This window comes from Ixodes scapularis, unplaced genomic scaffold, assembly GCF_016920785.2.
Source record: "Ixodes scapularis isolate PalLabHiFi unplaced genomic scaffold, ASM1692078v2 PGA_scaffold5__190_contigs__length_132052651, whole genome shotgun sequence".
NCBI lineage: Eukaryota > Metazoa > Arthropoda > Arachnida > Ixodida > Ixodidae > Ixodes > Ixodes scapularis.
In genome coordinates, this window is record NW_024609880.1 from 13,649,739 (window position 1) to 13,662,505 (window position 12,767).

General features: G+C 42.7%; 1 pseudogene; it reads right to left on the reverse strand.

Moving 5' to 3' along the window:
* LOC120850147 overlaps positions 1-12,767 on the reverse strand; it is a 124,525-nt pseudogene that overhangs the window by 35,947 nt on the left and 75,811 nt on the right.

Below are 12,767 nucleotides of genomic sequence, written 5' to 3' on the forward strand. Positions count from 1 at the left end.
ACTCTTCAGGGGATTAATTATGGTCCCTTGAGCGCCGTCGTGTTTATAATTGGGGGAGTAACTTTGATCCCTTTGGGGATCAACAGTGGTGATTGGGGGACTAACTTTTTTTTTATATTGGGGACTAAAATTCGTCCCTTTGAGGATCAATTTTGATCCTTTTAGGGATTAATTTTATAGTATTGTATAGTACCTCAGACCTTTCACTCCCATTCACAGCTAAATATTGCAGTACATATGAAAAGTCGCACACCTTTATTTGGAAAAAGCAAGCTTTTGTTGTGAAAGAAGCTGCGAAGACTGGATATGCAGACAACACTCGTAGAACTTTCAGGCAGGTTTTTTTACAGCTAACATCACCATTTTACGAAACATTGCACCAGCTATCTGTAGAAAAAAAAACTAGCACTTTCATTGTGGAAATATATTTATTCTAGAACTACACAACACTGTAAATGAAAACAATTGCACATGACAAGAAAGTATACAAGAAAATACTGCCATCTTGGCACTGAAGAACTTGCCGAAATTTTATATGACTAGCATATATATAGGAATCTACAATGGTTCTTAGTGCTGCTGAACGAGCCCCAAAAATTGGTGCCTGCACATTAAAAGTTAAAGCATTCACTGAATGTGCATGTTACCTGTTGAAATTGTAAGGAATTTCGCCTCCTTCCTGTGAAAAATTAGACGAACTTGCCAGGGCCTACGGTGGACATGCTTGCAGCGTTAGCAATGCTTGTAAACTGCGACGTCATTTTGTTCTAAGCAAGGGAAGCAGAAGGCGATCTCATCTGCTCGTTGTGCCTACCGTGAGTTACAACCATCGCTAACTCTATCATCTGCAGACATGACTGCTATTGACACTGGCCAGTTTGTTCGTCTTATTTTTCATGTGAAGGGAGCTAAGCTTTGAAATTTCTGCAGGAAAAATTCACATTTGGTGAAATCTTAATTCAGCTTTCTACATTCAGGATCTGATTGTTCTGGCTCGTTTCACAGCACTAAAACATATTGTAGACACCCTAATATCCATTCAAAAATAAGAAAACTTGTAGAGAAAAAAAAAAGCTAACAAGAGACAGCTCTTTTTAATGTCGTTTGTTCCCTTTTTTAATGAAAATGACTATAAAAAATCAAACACCTTAGTAAAAGAGCTCCCAATCATAAAATGTGGGGCAGTAAAATTACTAGTATATTTATAAATTTAAAAAAAGAAAAAAAACCTGGGAAAGGTTTTTGGCCTGTAGGAACATATCTGCTCAAGAAATTACTAGTATAAAAGATGACTCAAGTCCCCAGGCTCGACCTAAAATGGACCGTAAAAATTGACGCCTGTACGTAGCGATCTAAATTTTTCGTCATAGGTGTATTTCACAGGTCGTTTTTTTAATTACAAAGCGTAGCTCTTTTTCTGTAAATAATAGGGCGAATAAACTTGCCACGGTCTACGACGTGAAGGCGACGACTTTTACGGTCCATTTTTGATTGAGCCCGGTGAGTTGGGTCACCCTATATTTATAAAAAAAAAAAAAAACGGAACAAAAAATTTGCCATGGGTTTTAGACCTTCAGGAAGGCATGTGCTCAAGAAAGTAAAAATAATGTTCACTTAAATGCGAATGCATTCCTTCAATGAATTACACAAGCCCAGAAAAACATTCTTTTAACAACATGTGTGGAAAAAACTTTTTTTTTAAATTTAGGATGGTCAGCAGCCTTGTGTCCATGCAGCCCAGCTTTGAATGTTTGAGACCTACAAGTCTCTCTAAACAAACAAATGTGCAAAAATATTTAACGAAGTACTGAAGGTCGAAAACCCATGCCAGGCAAACACAAAGTGCCACAGCTTCCAGAGGGCCCTCTGTCTCATAAGCCAGAATTACAAAAAGCACACTGCAGCGCTCTGTTGGGGTCCTGGACACACTTCGATGGAATAGACTGCGGAGAACGTCTGAAACAAAGGTTGGGAATTAAAACAAATCATAAAATCGAAGGCTTTCTGACAAAAAGAGAGGCCTGCCCTTAGAGCAGATACAAGTAACTGATGATAAGCAGATACAGGTAACTGATAGACTACCTGAAACAGGTTCAGTACATACTCCCTAAACCTAACACCCCAAACCAGTTACCCTAATATTGTTCTTGGCAAATCAAAGCTAAATTGGTCAATGGAGCAGCTGGAATATCCTCTCCAGGCTAGGTCATCATCGGGTACCCAAACTTCACCACGTTGTTCGACTGGTGAGCAAAGGAGTAGCACAAACAACGCAAAAGATGGACCATCTCCGGTCAACAGTAAGTTTCGGGAGCACTGCGATATCTAAAACTCCTAGATGCGGTTGATGTATATGAAAAGGCTCTTAACACGGATTCATCTAATGCCTTGCATTAAAGCCAGAAAGGTATTTCGTTTATAACGAAAAATTCAGCCTTCAGGCTCAAAATACAAACGCGAGATTTCATTTACGGATATTGTTGATCATATTCAGCCCATATCTGAACAGGACGGGTATATTTCAAATTTCGTTAAGTATCCCTTTAAAATATTTTCATACCACAGAGCACAGACACTTCAGAATTTTTTTGTCCAACCACCATCTACACTATACTCTGTATCACCTTAGTCAGGGCGCAGCGGATGCTGCGAGCCATCAGAGCAAATCCAAAGCTGTGCGGGTGTCATGTGTCCTTAGAGAGTGGGCGCGGCGACATGTGTTATGTGCTATGTTCAAAGAGCACGATTAAATGGGATTGCTCTTAGCATCCGCTGCATCCGGACATAGGGTGAAACAGTAATACCATGCAGTAAATCCTACCAGGTGAGAAATAAGGGCCTGATTTTGTTTCCTCATATGCACACAGTTAATAACAGAATAATCACCCATGCTAGTAGATTGTTTTTTAAACTAATCCTTTCAATTGTGCTCAGTGCCAAGTGTCACAGCAATTCAACACAAAATATGAAGGCTCTATTTAAGCATCACATCAGTAATGCAAATTTATATTTCTTTTTAAATACAGCCATTCCTTCATTTTTTTTAATGTTACTCATCACCAGACGGTCACTCACAATTTAAAATTAATGTACAGAAGCATTTGGAATTTCAGATGCCGTACAGATAACTGTTAGATATCTCGAATTTAATTTACATAGTTTGCACCCACCTATCACATGAACTGAGTCGGCACCAATTCGGTTGCAATAGAAAGCTAGCTGGATTGGGACTTCCGCTAACAGTCAATGAAGGCTAAATTGTAAAGCAGGTATACCTTGTTTCTCCGATTCTTTAACATCATCCATCCTTTCAACAGTCTGGTAGAAAATGTCCGGCTTTGTCTTGCGCTCTGTCAGTTCAAGGGCGGTCGCCAGGTTTTCTGAGGCAATTTAAAAAGAGAGTTGCTCGGCATCGACGCTTGTGATGCGATTAAACTCAGCAAAAATCTGAAATAAAAATAGATGATCTTTAGTGAGCCAATAAATCGTAAACTACCCTGTAGAAAAGCAGGAGATAAGAAAAAAAGATTCCCAATTTATTATGAGAAACAGAATCGTAATTGCAAAGATGTCAGTGGGATAATAAAAGACTCGTGGTGCTTGCTTTTGCCATGGAGGAAGTGCCAGTTAATAAGACTATGATGTTGTTATCAGTTTTCTGAAAGTAATTCGTTCCAAGCACATCTCATTATGCTTGTGATCACATTTAGTTTTGCCCGTGAATTGAGAAGTGCTGTTAATACTTACTTTAAAATAAACAAAGGAATAAAAACAAGTATGAAGTACCCCAATTTTCCACATAAGCCAACTAATTCAGAATGTGCAGTGTTTTTGGTTGGCCAGTTACGATCAGATACATCTCAGCTGCACCAAATCTCGCTCAGCAGGAGGAACCTACCAAAATATAAAGCTATTTGCTCGGTTTTCTAGCCCTCCAAAAATATAACTAAAACGCAAGTATTTTCTTATAATGCTGCTATAAAAAAGGCAAGCAAGAAGTGGCCTATGAGGAGAATTTTTTTTAAAGGCATGTTGAACTTGAATAATCCACACTGAATTGAGCAACAGGGCAAGGACAGTGTGCTTGCTCTCTTGAAAACTTCCAACAGGTTGGCAGGGCAGTGCCATTTTAAACCTTGTTATCACAATGGGTATGCTCTCAGATCCAGCCAGCTGTCGATCATAAAACTGGTGACCATGCTTTCTGCACATACTCATGTGCATGAGGGCAGGGTCGGGTGATGAAATACTTGTCCCGAGAGCCCGAAGTTTCTGCCAACCCGTAAGCTGAGCCCTTGGAAGGAAATTAATAGCAAAAGACGTACGGCTTCATTTACTGCAAATGTGCTGAAAAAGAAAAGTGTAATACAACAAAGGGTAAAGTGCACCTTTTTTATATCTTCTGCATCATGAAGCCTTACAATGATCTCGCAGAACAGGGCCGGTCTTGGTTTTCCCTCAGTCACCATGAGAACAGTTGGCAGGTTTTCTGAGGCAACATTCATAAATCGCTCCTTTGCCTTGGCGCCAGTACTAATACAAAAAGACACTGCAAAGATCTGCAAGAAACATTATTTTCACATTTTCAGTCTACTTGACGATATTTGTAAACTGCTCTTTTTAAAAGAAAAAGCGAAAAAAATCATTACTTATCAGTTGTAACAAAATCGTGATTGATGTAAGTGGGATAAAAAAGGAGACCCATCATGGTGCCAGACTTCACCATGACAGGACTAACGGCGCATTTGTGCCAGGCCTGGAGCCGCAACTGCAAAGCAGATCTGTGCGTTGAGGAACATTTTCCCCAACCGCGTCACCGAGATCTCCCTGCAGGAGCTTCCATTCGCTAGCAGCGCGAATGCACCATAATGGGGGTGGTCGTGGTCTTCTCAGGGAACTTACTGCTCCTAAAAGCATGAGCAACATCGCTAGTAAGCAACATATTACCTGGTCTGTGAGCTTTAGGGCTGGATAGTCGTGTACGGTGTTGAAGATTGTAGGGTGTATGCTGATGTACCCTCCTTGCCCAAAAAGTCCTCGCCATGGCATCGTTCACCATCTCCATATACGTAGTAGCTCCCTTCCTTTCTCTTCTCATTGCGTCCAAGTGGCCGGCTATAAAATTTCAATCTTCAGTCATGGGCGAGGATGCTTGCAGCTTCTGAAAATTAGAAGGAACGAAGTAAACCAACCTTGAACATAGTAAAAACACTCAGAGATTTCGAAAAAGAAAGGACAGGCAGACATAGTCTTAATTAACTAGCACCAGCTCGTTTTCGCCCTAAACCTCATAAATCAACCCTTTTCCATATGTCTGTTCTCCACCTGTGGTCGAATTTTTTTTTTTTTGCTACATCAAAAGCATTTTTTTTAATAACATTCAAGAGACAAAGAAGCCTACAAGTGCGAAATCACTAGCTTAAGGAGCTCATTAATCAAAGATTACTCAGTTAGTTCAATGCCTCCTAGATCGCAAGGCTTCAGTGTTGCTGGATTCTACCCCCTCTCATAGGTCATCGCAAGGCTGAGTGGAAAAAGTGCTGTATTTGCATTCAGCTGGAACACGTATTCTCACCAACTGAACACGAGTTCTAGGCCAATGCTAACATAGCACTGTCCACTATATACCCTGCACTGAAATATGATAACCGAGAAAGAAAATTAAGGGCTAAGGTGTTGGTATTTAGGAGATGCTAGGCCAACTAAAAATTAAAGTGTCCTTTAAATGAAGCTATAGCAACATTTTGTGTCGTGATAACTGTTCATGGCATGTGCAAATTTATTTTTACGTGACTTGTTTTTATTTTTGATTGCAGCCACTTCTGTTCCAAAATTACGATGCTATGTGGTAATACCCTATTATTTATGTAAGATACTGTCATAAAGCATAGTGTCTGTCATAACCAGAATTTATTAATGCGAAATCGAATGACAGTCAAGACGAGAAAATTGCACCCTAAAGGAAACCTGAAAAAAAAATTCGTTTAGACAGTTTATAAGGGACACAAGTGGCAAAAAAAATAAATTTTGCGCAAAAACATTTTTTAGCAATATTGACGGCGCGAGATTAATTTTCTATTAATTTCATGACGTCACGGAATAATAATACGCAATTTTCTCCTCAATAACATTGGCAGATTGGCTGAACGCGATGGCCAAGGCAATCCACCCCTCCTCCCCGCACCCGAAAGAAAACAAGTGGAAAGGACGTGATTACCGACTAAATCGCGTCTGTGACCCATGACCTGTCGATTTTTTTTTTGTTTGTTGCAAATTTAATATTGTTCACTTGTTACTATATTAATATCTTTATTTTATGTATGTGCCTCTCCCCCTCTGTAATGCCTTCGGGCCCTGCATGTATTTTCAATAAATAAATAAATAAATAAATATATAAATAAATATTACTCTAATTTTTTTTGTTGTTTATTCGCGTAAAATTTATTTTTCGACACGCGTGTCCTAACCAGACTGTTTGAAAATGCTCAGAGCCCAAAGGAAACACAGCTATCAATAACAAGCATAAAAAAAAAAAAAAAAAAAAAAAAAAAAAAAAAACTTTGAACGAAGATCACAAGAGCAGCTTTGAAGAATACAACACACATTTCGAATCCACGAGCACAAGTTACACAGGGCGAAAGCAAACTCCGAAGTGAGGATCTCAAAAGCAGAAGTATTGCAAGACAAAACACCTCTACGCTGGGCTCTATAAACAATAGTATCGTTACAGCGTTCAAGTTCAATTCCAATGTGGTGATTCCCGACCATGGTTGAAACTATAAACTGTGCCGCGGAGCCGACCAGCATCGGCCGAAACATAGAGGGCCAAAAGACACTCGGAAACCCGCAGAGAAAGTAAAAACATAAAATAATGCTTCACTAAACGCGCGCGTGCACGACTTCGCGGCACCGCTCAATTTCGTCGATACGTGCTCCTACAACGTTTCGTCGAGTTTGTTTTGTTTCGTTCACCACGGGGATTGCATTATTGGTTTAATTTCGTTCGCCGCAAACCTACCTCAACTAAAGCGGACTTGCCCAGGCGACTCTGATACGCCACAAATGAATTGGCGATCGCCGCTTTCAAACCGTCCGCACTACGCGCTGAAACCCTTCGCTCCGCTCGGAGACACTTTAATATTGATCGAGAACATGTTTATTTACGCATATCGGATACGACCATACATTTCGCCTAAGAGCGTAAGCGCGAAACAATTACTCTCGAGGCGCGAACTCGCACCAGGCCTCATGCGAACCGCAACGGTTTCGTCAAGCTCGCATCGCCTTGGTCGCCGACCGAGGCGATATGTGCGGAAAGACGCTTCCGATGAAGCGTCGCAAGGTTGGTCGATGAAACGAACACGGGTACTTTTCGATGAACCTAAGTGGCATTAAAACGCTGCTGCGTCGACGAAACCATCTGCCGGTGTTATATCGTTTGTTTGATGAACTGATTGCCGCCGGGTCTAGTTTTGAAGTGCTAGGCCTCGTTTGCACGCTAACATGGACGAGTACGAGCCCGACCGCGTCAGAGAGCGAGCGCCTATCGTACAGGGTAACCCTGCGACTTTATGAAGTACGTTCTGAAATGACTATAACATTTCTGCTGCTCAACAAGTAGCCAAAGCAATCAAAACTCACCGTCCAATCGGTTGCCACTCCGACTGCATCCGACGAGGCTTCCACCGCACCGCCACAGGTCAACTGGGTCAACCGTCACCTCCAGTTCAAACTCGGGCGCGCGCGCGGCAGTCGGAGAGTAGGTAGCCTCGTCTCCGGCGCCTCCGCGTCGCTCGGATTCCGTTCTCATGTTTTTCGCGGCCGGAAACATTCACCGAATATGCGCGTGTAGTCACAATTTCTAAATCCCGGGGCCAAAATCTTGTTTTGCCAAGGCTTCTTTCCAAAATAGCTACTCGAGTGATGCTTCGTCCACTTCATCGAAGGCTTGCGGCAGCCATTATTGGCGAGGGGACTAAAGTATTCGTTAGGGGATCAACTCCAGCGGGAGCAACGAAATGCCCGCGGGACGAGCTGCTCGAGTTACCGCTTCTGAATAGAGGGCGCTAGGGTCGCGGGGATGAAAGATGGCGATTGGTCCCTTTGCGCACCTTTTTTTTTAAGAGTGTAGCTCCATCCGTGGATATTTTTGCTGCAAATCACCACCAGCCAACCTCACCTCTATGTTAAATTTCAGCATGTTTGTTTGATAAACTGAATTTTGCGAGCCATCTAAAGTGGTTTCGAAGCGTTAGTGTATACATGCTGTATTTTAGCGAAGACTTTCGAAATACCTAAGAGTAGAGCGGTTAATGAAAAAATAAACGCTTGCTGGGAATAAACTGCCAGCCTCGGCAGACGTCAAAGATTGCAAAAAAGACGCTGATTAGCTGACTAATGAAATAATATTGAATAATGCACTTTCTAATCAAGGAAAATAAACAGACGATTTAAAGGAGAAGTTGTGTTAAGCTTATTCGAAACGCAATAAAGCAACTAATTTTCGAAACATATAAGGCTGGGACAGAATTCTACGGCGTTTTGAAACAACTCTTCATTTAGACGCGTTTCTGGATTTTGCTTTCTATCCGCCGAATCTTTGCACCAGAGGTCCTGCCTCGGGGTGCCCGAGGCGCGAAGCCACCGCATCGCCTCGCTCACAGGGTGAAGGGAAACATGACGCACGTTTGGTGCCCGTCTCGGCCGCTGGGTGCGGGACCGCTCGTGCAAAGATACGCTCTGATGGGAAACCGAAACCTAGAAACACCTTCAAACGTGAAAACAGCGCAAAAAAAATTGACAAGGGACGAGTGAAAGAAGTGCACGGACAAAGCGCTGACTACGAACTAAAGTTTAATTTTCAAGCGAACCAGAAAAATAAACACTGGGAGCATAGGAAAGAACCAATCAAAAAACAAAAAGTACAACCCAACCGACAAAATTTCTACCACTCATCACCCTCACACGTGCCTGCCATTCTCCTTGATAAAAATGACTTCATCATCCCCCAAGTGCACCGACGGTGCGCTTACGCATTTCCCTTCCCCTTTTGATAAAATAAAAAATGCCTCTTCAATCTCTCTGGCGGTCTTACTTTTATTACGCGCCAAGATCGTCAAGTCATGAAATACAGGTACGCAGCCGCATCTACTGCAATGTACCGCTAAGTGGCCAGCGGGGGAGGAACGCAGAGAAAGGGAATGCTCCCTCGCCCTCACGTTCACGCACCTCCCCGTTTGCCCAATGTACACCGGGTGCACATTGGACAGTTAATCAACAAAAAGTTAAAAGTTAATCAACAATCTTTTTAGTAAACTGACTTACCATTACAATTGTTTCCTCATTTAATGTCCGTCGACTCTGCCACTCACATGGCGAAGCCGGCACCCGAGTAATTCACACCTTTCATTAAACACACTTCCTCTAAATATCGTAGTGAGTTCCCATTTCGAGATATGTTCTACAGGCCTCCAGTGATTTGCGGAGTCTAAAATACTGTACACGTACGACACCTCGGATGTGTGAGGCTTCCGCCTTAAAGAGAGGAATGCTTTTTCCATCATTACACTGCTTTTGATAGCACTACATTGCCTATCATAATGCATCTAAAGGGGCATTAAAGAGGATTCTGCGATCATCCGTTCTTGGTCATATCTGATTCTACGGGCCCTAAGCACCCTAAACATTAAAAAAAAGTACACCCGTGAGCGATATGAAGATGAACAGCTCTCTTCTTGTTTCTGACGCTCCTGCAAGTTTTGGAACAAGCTCTGTTCCAGAAGGGGGCTAGAACGCAAAGTTTAGACCCTTGGCCATGTACCATTTGAGACGTTGAGTATTAATATAGCTTTAGGGAGCCCTAAAACAAGCAAGAAACCAGGTAAGGTGTTCACCTTCATATTGCCGGCGGGTGTACACTCACGCGACGCCGATTTCTCTATTAAAAACGTGATACAAGGTTGGGACACACCCCTTTGTGAGCGTAATTTTCCGCTCAGGAAAGGTGGGGCATTCCCAACCAGTTGTGTCAACGCGAGGACGATGGGCGCTCGACGGCCAATCGTACGCCACCTCTCTCGAAGAAACGGCTTGCAATTGAGAGGCGGCTTGCGATTGGCCGACGAGCGCCCATCGTCTTCGCGTTGACACAACTGCTTGGGGATGCCCCACCTTTACTGAGCGGAAAATTGCGCTCACAAAGGGTGTGTGCCGACCTTTCATCCTGTTTCTAAAAGGAAACTCAGCGTCGCGTCTTTGTAATTTCTGAATCTTTAGGATGCTTAGGGCCCGTGCAATAAGTTACGACCAAGAATAGACAATCGCATAATTCTATTTAGCGCCCCTTTACATGCAATGAGCAAGTGGAATGGCCCTTATCATTTCGCATTGGTGAAGAGCTATCAGGTGTGGATTGTTTTTTTTTTTATATCTGGATATACAAAAGACGAATCCGACGCGCAGTATGCATTTCCAAGCTCTGGAAGCGGACCAATGCAGGCGTGTTCTTCCTCAATCACGCGGGCAGAAATATTAGCGTAAAATTGAGACGGCAGTATTATTGCGGAACGTAAAGAGGATACGGATGCATTGAAGTGAGGATAATGTCCGCTTCAACTGAATAAAGCGTCTTTTCAGGAGAGCGTTGAAGACTTGGCGTCGGCGTCTGAAAACGTTGACGGCTCGCTGGCGAACGCCGGCGTGCGTCGCCCACGATGCGGCGCCTGGAGAGAAAAAATCAAAATAACTCCTCTTAGAAAAAAAAAAAAAATAGCAACAACAGCATTTTTTTTTTTATATGTTGAGCAGATGAGGTGGGTTCAGCTTTTCGCTATATTGAAAGTTGCGGGCACCGCTGCTCACAGTGCTTTTCTGGCTCTCAATATGGGTGTTTCTGCCTTCCTTATAGTTTTTGTCATTTTAATGAAGGCAAGAAAACGAGACTTTGAAAATTTAATACGAGCAATTCTATTATTAATTATTAGAAAAAAAAGTATTGTACCTATTACCCCAATCCAAGTTGAATAACAGAAAAAAAAAATCTCGTAACGTCTCTTTTTTTTGTTTCGAGCTCTCATTTGGACTAGAATTGACGTCTTGCAATGTTTGAGTGTGGGGCATATTATTAAGTAATTAGTCGCCCACCTAAAGTTGTGCTGTACGCCACCGCTTTTTTCAATTTTTTTTTCTTAACTACATGGGTTTCATGCAGATTTCGTAAATTTAGAACTTCATATCAGCAAAAATAAAGATAAAACGAATTTGAGAACAAAAAATCTTTTCTGTGAGTTTAGATGCTTCGTTATACAAATTAATTTTATCGTACATATCCCAGATATGAAAAAATTGCAACGTCTCCTTTGGCATGGAATGACCCAGCATCCTACCAGGCACGCAACGTCGTGTCAGCGTCGCCATGTCATCGGTTTGTACCGTTTATTTTCCTTTTCTTGTTGCTTTTAAGGCATTCGCAGCTATTTTGTTCTCGGTTGTCGTTTTTGTTTCCAATAGTGTTGTGTGGCCGGCCCAGCTTTCGGCAAGTTGAGCCGGTCAACTAGACCAACTCTCTTCGACAGTTGTACGCTAAACTTTTCAAGGCGACATCGGAGTAAAGGCCCGTTCACACTCTTGCGACCGAGTTAGACCGAGAGAGACCAAACCGGCTCTTAAGCCTCTTGCGACTTCTTAGGACCAGCTCCGCTGCATCGCATCCGGTCCTAAGAAGTCGCAAGAGGCTTAAAAACCGGTCTGGTCTCTCCCGGTCGAAGTCGGTCGCAAGAGTGTGAACGGGCCTTTATAGCGTCAGTTAGTGTGAAATTCAGCAATTAAAAACCATAACAACCCTTTATAAACAAACCTTCCAGGCCGTTGGCAACACAATCGCCATCATTGTCGAAAGCTCAGTCGCACAACAGATCCTCACCTATAGGTAATCGGCTCTTTAAAGTGGGTACTATATATTATTTCTTCAACGGCAGTGAATAAAAAACCTTGGAGGGCTACTCCTTCAGGGAACGGGAGTGCATCGCTCACCTGAGATGAAGAGAAGAGCTGGTCAACGTAGAGTCATATCAACTCCACGAGGTCCCCGGCGGCAGCCAGGGACATTCCCAGCAGGAAAGCATAGTGCGCCCCGAACAATGGGACTAGAACCAGCGTGGACATGAACCATTTCCTGCAAAACAGCAATTCAACTCCCCGTTAGCGAGGTCAGGCGCTCACGTTGAGAGATTGTGTAGCCATGACTGACTGGATAACAAATGAGGAAGACTTTGATGTGCACTAAAAAGGTCTGTGAGTTCGGAGTCGTGCAGAACACGGAAGCGGTCAATCTAGTCGAGCAATTGAAGGGTCTCAGGAATCACAAAACTCAGAGCACGATTTGACCAAATGAGCCAATATGGGTACGGACAGTGAGGATGACGTTTCGCTTTCCTTGGAACCTCACGGATGTCGTTTTTTTTCATCCAACTGCATAATAAACTTCGCCGTTTGCTGCGATGTTTTTATTGTCCACCGTGATTTGCTGACTTCGTGTTTAGCCGAAAATTAAACTCACAACCTTTTTAGTAGTGAATTCCGGTGACGTAGAGAAACTAATGGTTTTGGTGGGTTTCATCCAGGTGCTCTTACTTTTATGTAGATTTTGGTATCAGTGAAAACCCTTACTGACTGATAGAGTGGACCACAAAATTCTTAGGTCTGAGGAGCGGAAGTATAATAAGTTTTGTTGCGAAGCTCACTGGTGCAGCTTCTACCACAGCGATTCA